The 15657-nt window shown below is 41.5% G+C and overlaps 1 long non-coding RNA gene across 1 annotated transcript in view; it reads left to right on the forward strand.

The window, feature by feature from the left end:
- The window catches only part of LOC114553091 (uncharacterized), a 28828-nt gene extending 13876 nt beyond the window's left edge, over positions 1-14952 (forward strand). Inside the window, exons 2-5 of the long non-coding RNA XR_003692240.1 lie at positions 2424-2563; positions 3745-3841; positions 14238-14339; positions 14452-14952. This is a non-coding gene — a long non-coding RNA (uncharacterized LOC114553091). The remainder of the gene's footprint in view (positions 1-2423; positions 2564-3744; positions 3842-14237; positions 14340-14451) is intronic.
- Positions 14953-15657: the final 705 nt, after the last annotated feature.

Here is a 15657-nt window from a genome sequence, read left to right on the forward strand (position 1 = left end):
TGAAGTCAATGAAAAGTTATAACTGTATCTGCATATAGCAGCAATTTGCTGTGCTGTACTTTTACTTACTTTTCCTATTGTGACCAAATGCTGAATTTAAAAAAAATTAAGTGACGTTAGCATTTAAGTGACCCTGTTTATGTTGACCCAGCCATATGAGAGGTACTCTATCTGCAAGTCACATAATGTTTCAATGGAACCTTGTTTCCCAAACTGAACTGAGGGTGACACTGCTCCAGGTCTGTACCTACACTAAACCAACTAGGTGTGAAAATACCCTCAGTAACAGAGGAACTAAGACCCTGTCTGCACCGGAGGGTGTCTGAGACTTTGATGAAAGACAGGAGGCAGAAGGGAGAGAGCAGAATTTCTGGGATGAATGAAGGTAGTGTGGGAGAGAGAGAGGCAGTGAGGCAAGGAAGTGTGTAACTAGTGAGAGAGTGTAGGGTAGACGAAAAGGGGAAGTTAGGAGAAGAAGGTAAAGCAGCAACATGAGGATGAGAGAGGGTAGGAAGGGAGGAGTGTGTGTGGGAATGAGAGGAGTTATGGGATGAACGAGGGATGGAGATACTTAAACGAAACAAATGGGGGCAAAAATGGAGAAGTATACTGTACACGAAGGGATGGCAGGAGGGAGGTTGGTGTTAGAGAAACAGAATGAGAGGAAAGAGAGATATAGAGTTGCTGCTTGTGTGTGTGTGTGTGTGTGTGTGTGTGTGTGTGTGTGTGTGTGTGTGTGTGTGTGTGTGTGTGTGTGTGTGTGTGTGTGTGTGTGTGTGTGTGTGTGTGTGTGTGTGTGTGTGTGTGTTTGAAGGGGACAGAATGCATGAGAGAGAGGTTTATCCAGCACTGTGTTTATCCTTTCTGCTGGGGAGAGCAGCGACTGCAGGCCCTTACTTAACACAACAGATAGGCAGCCATCAGCTCTGTGTGTGTGTGTGCGCATTGGCAGTACTGGCAGTACATTTACTCTATGTGTAAAAAGTGTGTGTCTCTGACCCTGAGCTTATTTATGTTTATGTGCTTTCCAATACCAAATACATGTATCAGACCACAGTGAAGTTGTAGCAGTGGATCGATCTGGTCAAGTGTGCGTTTCCGAGTGTTGACTGAAAGCTGCTGGCAAGCTGACCTCATAATAAATGTCAGCAGACACCAACAGCGTAGATACATTTAGTTAAGCTTTATTTGGAAGGCTCATTGAGATCAAGTCATCTTTTACAAGAGAAACTTAAAAGCAAAATAAATATGTACTTATACAACATCACCACGAGATGATTGACTCACACAAAGCAGGCATCACACACAAAGATACATTAATTAAAACCGTCACAAATAGGTGTGTTCAGACAGAAACCACAGTGAACAATTATTGCCTTGAGTCATTTGCGCAAATTTGGCTGCTGGACCATTTGTGTTTATTCGCCCCAATGTTTTGGTCTTAGCTGTCAAACTAACTTACAGTAGGCACACCATCCAAGGCATTTTGACTAGCCAGTATTTGCTGTTTTATGCCCAAATCTTAGGAATCCTCTTCAGCTTAAACATAGTGTTGACGACAAAACCTGAAGTCCTGATCCTCTTCCATGTTGATGTATTTTCCGATGCTCCCCGGTGGTCAAATAAGATGCGTTGTCTCTCGCCAAAGCATCCCATGGCAGCAAATAGAAATGGGCCCGTTCCCCATGTTCCACCTTATCAAATGCAAAGGTGCTGACATGCACAACACACAGACACAGTGTGTATAGCGCCATAACCACAGGGAATGGGATTTCATGACACAGTGTGTGTGTGTGTGTGTGTGTGTGTGTGTGTGTGTGTGTGTGTGTGTGTGTGTGTGTGTGTGTGTGTGTGTGTGTGAAGTTGAAGTTAAAGAAACAGTGTTAGGTAACATCAAGTACAGCTTATAAAGACTAAAACACATATGATTTGAGGTTAGTAATAACTTCTCATTTTAGAATCGTAGAAACAAACAGTAAATCGGATATAAGGACAGAGAACCTAAGCTTTCCCACATGGGCCTGTGGGTAAAAAAAAAATCAATGTGGCAATGTGGTTGGTCATCACCCTCTTACTGTATGCTCTCTATGAAATGATGTCATTAGGATCAGGAATCTACTGTAGAGATACAAAGGAAGGCTTACTAATCTGCAGTAACCACACTTCTGTCAGTGTCATGGCAGATCATCAAGCAGCACCGGAGCAATCCCCTAAAGGAATCGTCGTCAATGTAAACTATGTATATATCCCAAAACGCAGCAAATAGATTCCATTGAAAGTTGGTAGATAACCCCAACAAAAAAGTTCTATTTTAACGGATATTTCAAATTCCAGTAATTGAGAAACTGTACAAAAAAAGTGAACTAAAACCACAAAAAGAAAGTACCACTTCTTTTGGGAAATCATTTTTTGGGGCATTTTAGGCCTTTATTTTTACAGGACAGCTGAAGACCTGAAATGGGAGAGAGGGGGGAACGACAACAACAAAGGGCCTCAGGTTTGAGTCGAATCCGTGGCCCCTGCGTCGAGGAGTAAACTTCTATATGGGCCCCTGCTCTACCAGGTCAGCACCCAGTACCACTTTTGCAGTATGACTGTTGTTTGTCAGCGCAAAAATGCGTCTACTCTCCATGTGTTATGTTTTTCAAAAATGTCAAAATATAGAGGACACACAATGAAGAATTTAGCAAAATATATTACAATATCTACAAGTGAGTCTGAATTATCTAAACATGGTAGGCTTCAGCACCCTGCCAAAAAGCTACATTTTGAGGAAATTGAACTGTAGTCTTTTAAAGATATTGTATTCTTGCAAAAAATACTGTTTATCACTGACTTTAATCCCAAAACACCAGCCTTTAAAAGCGTGTTTCAATGGAGCCTCAGTGTTTAGTGCCGAGTTGACATCCACCAGTGCTGGAGCAGATGTGCAGTAGAGAGTCTCTTTTTCACAACTTACAAATAATGTTGGAAGCTATGAAAAGTTCCAGTATGACTGTTTAGCTTTAGTGTGATCCAGCATATCTGAGCACACTGATGCGCTCATACGAGTGGGGAATATACCGTAGTAAAAAAAGAAACTGTACACACGCACTGGCATGTAGACAAAGAGAAACACACACACAGCAGGGCTATGGGCAAAAACAACCCACAGAGAGGAAAGATGAAAAAGATAATAAAGAGATGTGCAAGAGGAAAGAGTAATGATACAGAGTGACTGTGTGCTGGGAAAGAAAAGGGAGAACACACATACAGAAGAAACTCAGAGGACAGAGCTTAAGGATGACACAGGCAGAGAGTAAATTAGTCAAAATAGGATAGTGGAGGAGGGATGAAGAGGAGATATCAAATTAGTGTGAGACGGTTGGCATAGGGAGGTATAGAAAATAATACTGAAGAATAAAAAACAAAGATGAAACTGCACACTAAAAACCCACACTGAGAGAGAGAGAGAGAGACAGCAAAGGGAAATAAAACAGACACTCCACAAAGGATGGAACATTGACACATCCACACACACACACACACACACACACACACACACATGCTCAGTGCAAGCCAGTTCTGCTCTTCCCCAGGAGTCAGTTCAGTCACTGAAGGGTCGGCCATTTATCCTGTCCCATTACTGCGGACACTGCTGTGAAATTGTCCAATAAATCAGTGTCCCAGAGAAGCAGTGCTCCCCCTGCTGACCGTCTGACTGTGAACCGTCTCTCCGGCTGGCTGCTTGTTTCTCTTTGCCAGAGCTGCAATTAGAGCTCAGATACCAGAAGCCTGCACACGGACAGGAAAGGAGCCTGAGGTTGAATACAGCTCCGTGGTCTCACGCAGCACTGTGCAGGTAAGTGATACGCAGTAGTTAGCGCAATGATCATTATACTGATTTCCAGCGTGCATTGTTGATACTCTTAGAATGCCTCTTCTTGTGAGAGCTATTGACTACATTACATTCCCTAACCACAACATGCATTTTCAGCTCTGAAAATTATTTGGGAACAACCTGCAACACCTTCCTTCCTAATATCTCCTTGTGTCGACACGCGTCATGTCAAATCAGTGGCGTCGTCACCATATCAGCAGCTGCAGTAGAAGCATCTGCCGGCGGACTGTGGTCCGAGTCGACCACAAAAAAATCCACACATAAACACTTGCCACTGCCATCGGTGAATGCCATCCTTTTTGCCGATGGCAGTCAACGAGGTTAATATCGGCTGATACCGATATTTCTTTGCTGTAGAGTTTGCTGTAGAGTTTTTCAAATTACTGGAGTGGAGGCAGACAAGACCTCAAAACTAAACTAAATAAAACTCAAAACCATGTTCATGGATCAATTAATGCCCTGATGGTAAATATTATTTTGCAATATACTTTGGTGACCCTTCCCTTTAAATGTGAATTGTTACTACCTCCTCCCCCGATCAAATCACACCCCAGAACTTCTCACTCATCTTGACTTGCTGTCTGAAGAACTCAATGGGATATTTCTTTCATCAAAACAATACTTCTATCCATTGTGTTAAAGGTGCAATATGTAATATTGTATGTAATACTGGCAGCTAGCGGTTAAAATAGTAATTGCACTACCAATTCAAAATACTGGAGAGTCGTTTCCCCCGCCCCCTCCTGCCCAGACTCGAAGTTCACGGGGGTTGCCAGGCTGAGACCGCAGCATTCACAGCTTCACACTCACATATCCAGACATTACTCCACAGCACAGCGGAGTAGCTAACGTTAGATGCTAGTCTCACATAGCCAGACATTACTCCACAGCACAGCAGAGTAGCTAACGGTGGATGCTGGCTATATTGACAGTCATAAAAGCCCGTGCTCACGCGGAGCTCTGTAACCAACTGACAGACACTTTTTCGGCTTAAAATGACAGTATGAACAGCTATAAACACAACAACCTCACTGTCCTCTCCACACGCCAGTCAGGCACACTTCCTCGGTTTAGAATTACAATACGAAACGTTAAAAATACCACTAACTTGCCGACGGAACACACTTCATTGGCTTAGAATTACGGCAACAATCGCTAAACACACTGCAAACTCACAGTCCTCTCTTTCCGATTTACAGCCCCCCTCTCGTGGCTTAAAATAACTCACCGTTGTCGGCTCTAGCCGCTGAACTACATGTTGTAAACAGCCATGGGCTGGATGCCTGGTCCTCCCGGTAACGTTAGCAGTTAGCAGGGTTAGCATGGCGGCGTTAGCCAGGACCAGTCGGGATCACTTTACTGGCTATGTCTCAATTGTTTTTGCGAGTAACCAACCTAGGTACTCTAGCTATATAATTCAATATGAGTACACAAATGTTGAAATTACAAAAAATGCCCGTCCCTAGTAGCTGTGATAAATTAGCCTGAAGCTAATGCTTACCTGTTCAGGAGAAAATAAGCCAACTCTGCGTCCCTTTGGGATCTAAGCTGTCTACATCTTTCAAATACATCTCCAATATTTACCAGGGGGTTGTGTCTCTGGTCACGCAACTGTTTTCAACTTGTTTTTTTTACGTCAGGTAGAATCTATCTCCGTTGATCCTGTTCGTTTGTTTGCTGCTTTCATGGCTGTACTACCGTTACAGCTGTAGCTTGCTGGGTTTACGTTTTTTACAGGTATATCTGGCAACCCGGCCTGGCTGTCAGACTGGGCCGTTGATAACAACACACAGATCAAAACATAAACATAAATTCCGTCACGGAATGTAAATTTCAAAAAGAAAAAATACTGACATTAGCATTGTTGTCAGAAAAGATAGTATTTCAGTTTAACATGTTTCCTTAATATATGATGAGGCATTGGTGTAATTCTTGGATTTATTACAGTACAAATATTACATATTGGACCTTTAAAGCGTTCTTGCTTGCATCGTGTTCCGTTTTGCTGCTAAGGGCTGTACTGATACCAATTTTGAACTTCGAAGCTTCGGTGCTTTCCAACAGCGAATATTCGAAGCTTCGGCAGTGGTGGCAGTGATGGCAGCGGCGGGGGAAACCAACATTTCCGACCTCACTTGAAGCAGCTTTGGAAAAAGAGAGAAAATAAAAGGCGATGAAGTGAGAGATGTTGTTGCAGGACACAGTCACCTGTTGTTACACAAAATCCTGAACAGTCCAGTGCTTTTTTACCTTTTTACCTTTTATAGTGTTTAAAACTTTTTTTTACTATAACGTTATGGGACTCACATGCTGCGACTGACGAGTCTGATAGCCGGTTAATGTTACATGATTGTCCACAGCAGGTTGATGTCGGGTTGCTTTTCTCCAAAAGTTGATTCGGCCTTAAAGGGATATTTCACCGCTGGAAAGATTAATATGTATTAAATTGGGTCATTTATGTAGTAGAAATGTGAATTTTTTTTAGAAGTTGGTGCCTTCTAGACCAAGAAAAGCCAGAAAATTTATTTTTGGCTCATGTGGATGAAAGATGAAAAACTCCCAGAATGCACTTGCTTTGCTTCCCTACCAGGCCACCCCCAAGCTACGCCTACCGCTTACAGAGAAGTGGTCAACCGAGTCAAGTCAAATGTGTTTTATTGTCATTTCAACCATATACACGAAACAACGTACGTTTCACCGTGGCTCAAGTGGTGTTACACATTTAAAATATATAAAAACGACATCATATAAAAACGACATACAAAATAGGCTACATTTAGTGCACACACATTATAGGCTCCGTAAAGTTCAGCTAACGCAGTGTTAGCATTAGCACTTGGTGTAAACACGGAGTATAAACACAGCCGTGAATTTGCGTGGAATGTAGAATGGTCGGCATTTAACAGTCACCAACTCCACCAGCAGTTAGCAATTCGTTGGATACAAGCACTCCATTTCTGCAACAGGCAGTCCGTGTTAACACAGTCCACCTCCACAAGTCTTACCTGGCGACAGAGCAGCATCTCTATCTGTTCGAAAGCCTTGCAGGCCTGGTAGCTGGATAGTCCAGTACACTGTTGTTCAGCCATGTTTCCACAAAAAAAAAAGAAACACAGCAGTCTCTGAACTCGTGTTGGGAGTTTCATTGAAGTTGGACGTAGTCCAGTTTGTTGTCTAATGAGCAGACACTTGCGAGCAGGATTGATGGGACAGGTGGCCGGCTAGCGTTAGCTTTCCATCTAGTTCATACACCTGCCCTCATTCCGTGTTTCACCGCTGAGGATGGCCCCTGCTGGTCTCTGTAACAGGCGAAGCTCGCGTAGTGTGTCGAGTATTCCGTCTGTAATAAAGTTTCCTGCATATTCTCCGATCTGTACCAATGTATCCCGGTGGTACACATGTGCGGCAGTTTGAATGCACACAATTGTTGTAAAAGTTTGCTGCTGAAAAGACGAGAGCCTGTTTAGCGAAGCTTCAAGATCTCTGCTCACATCGGCTCAGATCGGGTAGTGAGAGTCCCACCCCCTATGGGCGGGTTGAAAACATGCGGAACTAGCTGGCTGTAGTCCATAGCTTCTAGGCAAAAATGCCTCAGATGATGCTAAATGACGATTTTTGCATCATCAGAGGCTTTTTTCCAGACCCACAGTACAGAGAAATCTAGTCTCAGGGGGACATGAGGGAGGAAACAACGGTCATTCAAAAATACTACTGTGTTTCTACTGATACAAAGCAGCGCCGGCCCAAGGCATAAGAGAACTAAGCGGCTGCTTGGGCCCTAGGGCTGTCAACGAATATTCTAAATTCGAATATATATTCGAATAGTTTTAAAAAAACAAATTTTGAAGGTGAAAATTAATATTCAAAAAATTTAAAAAAAGCTGGAAAAAAACGCTCGCGGTAGCAGAGGCTGTCTGGCTGTCTGCTTTGCTAGCGCGCCTGAAAGCTGTTACATGCAGCCCAGCTGGCGCATACAAATGTGACATCATGAGATTGCCGTGACTATTTATAGCTGCGCTGGTGGTTGCGACACTAGCTGCAGTCTTCTCCTGAACAGAGGTGGCGCTAATGAGCAAAGGCTACGACGCTGCCCTTTCTACGGACTAGAAGAAGAAGAAAAAGGTAAACAACGGCAGAACTTTCATCTCATCTCATTCAGGCCTCCTGTTTCCACTTTGTCGCGCGCCGCTGAAAAAAAAAGAGCCGTGCGCGACCTCGGCTCGGCCGGATATTGCATCATTTTGACGTCACGATGTCGCGCGCCACCGTGGATGTATGCGCAACCAGATGTTCGAATAGTTTGAATATTCGGTGTTATTTAGAGGGAATATTCAAACGTCATTTTTGAGCAATTTTGACAGCCCTATTGGGCCCCCAATCAAGGGTTGTTTTTTCCTCTTAACATTCGCCGATGGTCCCATCTGGGCTCCCGTAGTTCCGAATGGGCCCAGCCCTCCCACCGCACGTTTGCCATGGAGATACACAAACAACATGGCAGCGACAGCGGCTAATATAGTTATTTTCTTAACTACTCGTTTCATTACTTACTTAACCGTAATATCCGCCGAAATGACCGGCAGCTCATTGTGCTCTGTACCCGGCTCAAAGTCACCTATTCTCAGATAACTGAACCACGAACTACCGCTGACCTGACGGAGCACCATGGACCCGGTGTCGAGGAACTCTGATGTGGCTCAACACATCCACTAAAAGCCGCTGATACGACCGAACTGTGACGGAGGTCTGTAGCTGCTTTAACAACTAGCAATCGCCGCTCCGTAGCATGGAGCTCCTCTTCGACGTGTTTTTTTACCGCTAGTTACTACGATTGCTACAGGTATGCTACACTCATGAGACCATGACATGTTAATGTACGTTACTCAGCAACAGGTGAAAATAGGGGCAAGGTTGCGGGACGAAAGTCAAAATGAATTGAACTTTTACTGAGGAACGAGAAGTGAATTACCTGTATGTGTGAAAACCGCTTTATCTCACGCATCCGTTTAGTTGTTGTTTAATATATAGCATAATTATATAATTTGTTGAATATATAGCATAATATCATTTCACGGAGGGAGGTAGAGGAGGTATACATGCCCTGTGTGTGTGTGTGTTTGTCATCTGCAGATTGATTTTAAGTAGGGGGGGAATCGATTTAAATCATGAATCAGATGTTTTTGTGAAAAAATCAGGGATTTGTTTTGAGGCCATATCGCCCAGCCCTACTTCCTACTAACCCAGAGTATGTCAGGCAGACCCACAGCTGACAACCATGCAAGACAACAACAATGTACGCAACATTGTAGCTGCTAACTCTCCCAGATGGGTGGACTTGGACTTAGTCGGCTGATTGTTAACTGTTAATAAGCGGTTAACACGGGCGGGCTATCGGTCAGGAAAAGAAATCTAAATATGCATCCCTATTAGGGTAAATAGAGAACCAGTCCTGTGGGATTGAACGTGTTGATTGGCCCTGAAGCCCAAGTAGTTGCGTGAAGTCACTACCTTAATAAATCAAAAAGCAAAACGCTATGAATCTGAACAAATTTAGGTATTGCCCTTCTCCAGCTGACCATCCCCAAAATGCACCAGAATACAGGAAATCACATCTACCAAATTCAAACTTTTCTGTGGGAGCACCCACAGACCTCCCCTTGTAGTTTGCACCTGCTTTTGCACAAATAGAGTAGGGGGGGGAGGGTCCTTACGCATCTGTGCCCAGGGGGACAGTAGTTCATAATCCGTCACTGTATTAATACATAACCTCACTGTATTCATTTATAATGTAACATTATAGCGTAACATTTGTGTCAATAATCGTCAAGCACAGGTGACTCCGCGTGGTGGGAGGGGGGCCCCCAAATCAAATTCTTCTTAGGGCCCCCAAAAGGCTCGGGCCGGCGCTGTATAGACGGGAGATCAGACGGGTAGCGAGACATTGTTAATGATATACACTCATTCTGAATAACAGCTGCAAATTGAGCTGCATCCTCTCCTAATTATTTTTTCAGAGTCTTGATTCTTAAATCCTGGAGTTTTTTTTTTTTATAGAAATAAAACCTGCAGTTTCACAGTTTCTCAGACAAGATGAGAAGATCAATTCCTCAGAAAATCCATTCCTCAGTTTGATATATCCCGCCAAACAGAGAAAAGACAGAATAAAAACCTAAACCCATCAAATGTTAGCTGGTGGAGGTAATAAACCATTACCACTTTCATTTTGAAACAAGGGTATAATTACCATGAACAAACAAAACAGCCACCGAGAAGATTGGCAGCTACACTGCATTTTATATTGGGTTTCACCTGCTTTTATCTCACTGGTATTGCTGGCTGGATTTTGACAAAACAGGAACACTTTTTATTTGCATATATTTAATGCAGGCAGTCTGGATCAGCGGACATCCAGGATGCTTACTCATTACACTTACTTATTTACTGATGCAAATGCACATAGTCCCTCTAATATTCTGCAAATTCGCCCATTTTTTTGTGTCTATAAGGTACATACAATACATACTAGAATTTAAAAAAACAGACAAACAGATTATGGCAATACATACTTTTTTAGAGGCCATATTTTAAAGAATTTGGTTTTAATCAATTTTAAGAGAATAATTGGAGGATAATGGCAAACATGTACCAAAAATTTAGCTTGCTTAAAAAGGGCAAATTTCTTAATAAAAGAGCCCATAAACTTCTTTGGCATTAACGTAAATTAAAGGTTATTATACATATTTACAATATACTTTAAAATTATGCTTATATTTATTTTAATAATTTAGGGAATCCTGTCAGTCATGCTAGCTTCCTGAAATGTCAAGGTGGTGTAACCATAGACAGTATATAATGGACCAACAAATCCCGTTGCTCTGGACGGAGACCAGTGAAGGATATTAGAAGCACTTTTCCGGTGATCTCTTGCTTTACTGCGCAACCTCCAACTGAGAGAGACAGTGTAAATGTGACGTGAGCAACGTGTCTGAAAGTTGTAAGTCTTCTGGTAGCTGTGTCAAGAGAAATCTCAATCATTCCCAATCTTGCAGAGACAGAGAGCGTAGGTATGTGTAAGGAGATAACATGGGCACAGGCTAATTATTGCTAACTAAAATGTTAGTTAACATTAGTAATTAAACCTAAACAGTTCATGTAAGTCGAAACTGCCTGCAAGCTTCTCCTGTACTATACGGTAATTCCTCTACTATGTGACACAATCGTTAGCCTATTTTTACAAAAACGTCTGCTATGGAGCCATAACGTGAGGTACAAGGTAATGGATCCTTTTATATATTGTCGTGTTTCTTTAGAACTAAACAATGGACAAATAGAGCCTTTAAACGCTTCAGATGTAAAGTTATTCGCTGTCAAGTGACGTCAAAATGAATGCTAGTCAGTGGAATGCTAACGGGAGGTGATACCTTTGTAACATCAAAATGGCGCCATAGGATGTTCGAGTTCTGAAGCGAAGCTTACCCCCTTGGGTGTAACCACCATTCAAGGGGCCATTTTGTTAAAATCAGCAAGAAGACCACATGACAGGAAATTACATCAGAGAAAAGGACCCCTGATCAGCATAACTACTGCATCACAATGTTAGTAACTCTCTGATAAATATAAGTTAATAAGACATTTTTAGTGTAAGTTCAGTTCTTTAGTTAACATGTCAAATGGTATGACCCAAGTAAAACATTTAAAAACATTCTTTTGAATAAAAATTAGTATTTAGTGTAAAAATTATGTTTGATTATTTACACCAAGGCCATATGCTAATATATGTGTCCATTATAATGCCTGACAAATTTGATTTTACATGGAAATGTCAAATGGTGTAACCGGTTACACCATTTGACTCCTATTACAAGTCTCAGAATTTTTGGCCAATATTTTCAAATATAACTAGTTAAGTTACTGGTTCAAGAGGTTATATGAATTTAGTTACTATTTAGAACTATTTGTATGTGTTTATTGTTTGTATTTTTTTTAAAGTGGAAGTAATTTATCCACAACTTTATTAAGAGATTATTTAGCTAGGCTAGGCTAAATCCTTTTAGTGCAAGGCCTTAGTGTTTAAAAAAAAGATTTAGCCTTAAATAAAAATTTGTATATCATTTCTTTGCAATGTTACAATATTTTCCTAACAATTTAATAAAATAGAATGAGGCAGTTGAACTGTGACCCCTAATGTGGTACATGAACAGCAGCTTTAAAACACCTAAAACATTCAAGGATTATTTAAAGTATAAAATGTTACTTAAATATTAAAAATTCTGTTTAAAGTTGATCAAATTGAATTCAGATAAATGCATGATAAGTTAACTATAAATATGTTAAAGGGCATGCACAACCCTAAACAGACTTGCTTCTCCCTCTCTCTTTTACCCATCTATGTACCTCTTTCTCACACACAAACACTGTTCACACACACACACACACACACACACACACACACACACTTTGTTAAGATCTTAGTTGTTTAATTTAATCTAATGAGTATTAACCACTAATAAAGTAAATTGTTATCTCAATGAAATATTTGTCATTGAAATGAAATCAAACGGCAAGTTCAATAAACTACTTTGACTGCAGTGCTTGATAGTGTCACAAGGTTTTTGACTATAGAAGCATCATGTCAGGTGGTGAAACTGGTTTGTGTCAAATGGGGTAACCGGTATTTTTCTTGAAAATATGATCATGTGCAGGTAAATTAATGTTTGATGTGCACTCACAAATAGTGAAGTGGATGAAATATTAAATATTTATTAATCCTTTGTGGTTACACCACTTGACATTTTAGGTCCATTTGGTCCTATCTTTGTAAAAAAAAATAGTGAAAATCCTATTTCAAATGAAATAAAATGTACAATAACACAAAATATACATTTTAACGAAACTCAAGGATGCCATTGCCATTGACCCAAATACTGAGCACTTTAGATGCTGAGGTGCACAGATGAGCTCCCTCATGTTATCCCTCATATTGTCATATCATTAAAATGGCTCTTGTCTTGTTTCTTTAGGAAAAGCACATTCCCATAACTGAGTTCAACTATGGCAACTCGGTGTCAACCTGTCTACCTGGCAGGAACTGAAACCACCAGCTCAAATATCAGATTTGGACTAAGTATGCTGATCAGATACCCCCAAATACAAGTTAGGTCACAGAAACATATGCATTGAATAGCCTGACTTCTGGAGCATCAGGCTTTGTCCCTAACCTTGCGCTCTCTGTGCATTGCTGTTCTCTCAAAACCTTTGCTACGGTACACAACAACAAACTTTGAGCTGGCAAGCTACACTCTGAAAATGCCAAGTTTTTAAGAAACATTTGGATTGTGCAATAAGACAGGCCTGCTTGTTTCTTTCGGGAAATGATTGGAGAGACTTACAAAGAATATATTTACGGCATTTACTCTAACTGGGACATTTTGGGACAGAGTAACGGGGTTGCTATGGCCGAAATACACTCGGCAATACTCTGGTAAGACAAAATTACATTTAACCATGTATCCAGCTAATTTAAACAGCTCACCGTTACTGTATTGTGTGAACAGTCAACTTCATTAATATTGTATGTGGCGTCTTCATTTGTGGGATGCAACTGTTCCACCAAAACAAGTTCCTTCTCAAGACCATTTTGCAGAGCCAGCGTCGCTGCATCCCAATCAACCGGGGGAAAGCGGGTGTGAAACATTAGTAGGCAGGGCTGACTGATTGCTGGCCATGAATCTTCTTAACTACAGGGAGAGTGTGTATTTTTGGAGCAATGGGTGCTTGTTTTCGGGGGAATAGCATATTGGACAAATGGGCTTTCTGTCAAATGGGGCATTCTTTGGAAAATTTGGGTTTCAGAATAATGAGCCATCTGTAACAATGGAAAGGCACCACTCGGATCTCCCGGTAGCGCTGTACTAAACGGCAGCTACAATGCTAATGTTGATAGCAGTAGATTGCTACGTGTTAGCAATGCGGCGGCAATTGTCTGGTGGCATTTGGAGGTGTGGAGGAGAGGAACGGGCATGAATGAATCCTAGGTTGGAGTTTTGGCAGAAATGCATATTTACCTTTTAATAAAGGATTATTTGCTGCTGCCCTTCTTGCCTTACAATCACAAGCAGAGTAACAGCAAGGAAAAGGGAAGCAACAAACTTTGAGATAGGTTTTCATTTGTGAGAAATATGGCTTTAATTCTCAAGAACACCAAAAGCTACACAGACCAGTACCTTCAATGCTTATTGCGTACCAAATGTAATTCATAGCTTAAACCTGAACACTGGCCATAACTCACCATTTGCACAGGGGAGGATCAACAGAATGTCCACACTGTTTTCTGCTCTTGTAAACATGTTTAATCCCACAGACACCCTTACATACTGTACCGGAAAAAGCAGAAGGGTACTTCAGTGGCCACCATTCATCTGATCTGGTAGATACATGGAGGTGTTCATGAGGATTGACTGAGGTGACATACACACTCAGAGTGGCAACACAAAAAAACACCACTGCTCATCCATTTCCCATCTCTCTTCCCTTCTCTGCGTTCACCTGTTAACCTCTTTTGTGAAATCCAACAGTGTATTTCTGCCTCGCTGACTACGCCTTCGTCTCCTGAGATGGGATCTCTGATGCGGGCCAGGCTCATATTTACAGAGCTGGATTGTGACGGGGAAAGAGGGAAGGGACTGTGGTGAAGACGGGGGTGACGGAATGCAGTTTTCTTAGTGGGAGAAGTGAAAGACTGTTGAAACTACTCTTAAAATGCAGTCTGTCAAAGCAGATATCAATACTTTGGAATAGTAGCTGATTTGTGTGTGCTGATAGCCAATATCATACCAGTTTACTATTGTTTCCCCGCAGCGTTATTCTTGTCAGCTTCTGATCAGTACATTCTTTCACAACACAGTAAGTCGAAGTTAAGGCCTTTACATACACAACCAGTGTGTTCATCAGCTCTATAATAAACAAATCGTCAATCAAACTGCATCATATCCACCATAAGGTCGACCACACTGACTTGGCAAAGCCTGTTTTTTAATAAAAATCTAATATTGACTTGATATATTGGTTTGATGTACCCTCGGTGGAAGCAGAATAAATATAAAAAAAACAGAAAACTGCATTTCCATGTTTGATATGCAAGATGAAAAGAGAGAAGGAAGACGAGGGGGGCTGTCACTGTAGACGTGGACAGGAGGATTTAAAGTTTTTTTTTTAAGAGAAAAATAAGACTTGAATGGAGAGAAAAGGGAAGGAGAAAAAAGGTGAAGAATGATAGAAAGACAGCAAGAAAGAGTGATGAAGAGTGGGACCGAAACAGAAAGAGGAAGAAAGATAACAAAATGACATATGGCAAGAACATGAAATAAGAAGAGTGGAAGAAAGAAAGGAACTGGAAAGAGAAAAGAAAGAAAACTAAATTGGGAGATGGAAAGGGGGGGAGGGCTAGCAGTGTATACCTAATGGGGAGTAGTGGAGTCTATTGATCCGCTCAGCAGCGCAGGCTGTTTCATTTGGTCATTCAATTATTCAGTCATTTGGTTGATGTTGTTTCCCCCTGCGAGGGTTCGGGCCATACGCTCAGGTACAGCTCTGTGGGAGACTGGGAGCAACATAGGAGTTGCAGAATGGAAAAATGGAAGGCTTTAGCAGGCTGAGATGTGTCTTTATACACTAGTCCCCTAATCGCTCCAATTTAAAGGTTGTCACATTTTCTGTGCTTCATACATTTTTCATTTTTGTCTTCCATTTTCGGGCTCCTCGCATTCATGTTACTGGAAAAT

This window comes from Perca flavescens, chromosome 3 (assembly GCF_004354835.1).
Source record: "Perca flavescens isolate YP-PL-M2 chromosome 3, PFLA_1.0, whole genome shotgun sequence".
In the NCBI taxonomy this organism is placed as follows: Eukaryota; Metazoa; Chordata; class Actinopteri; order Perciformes; family Percidae; genus Perca; species Perca flavescens.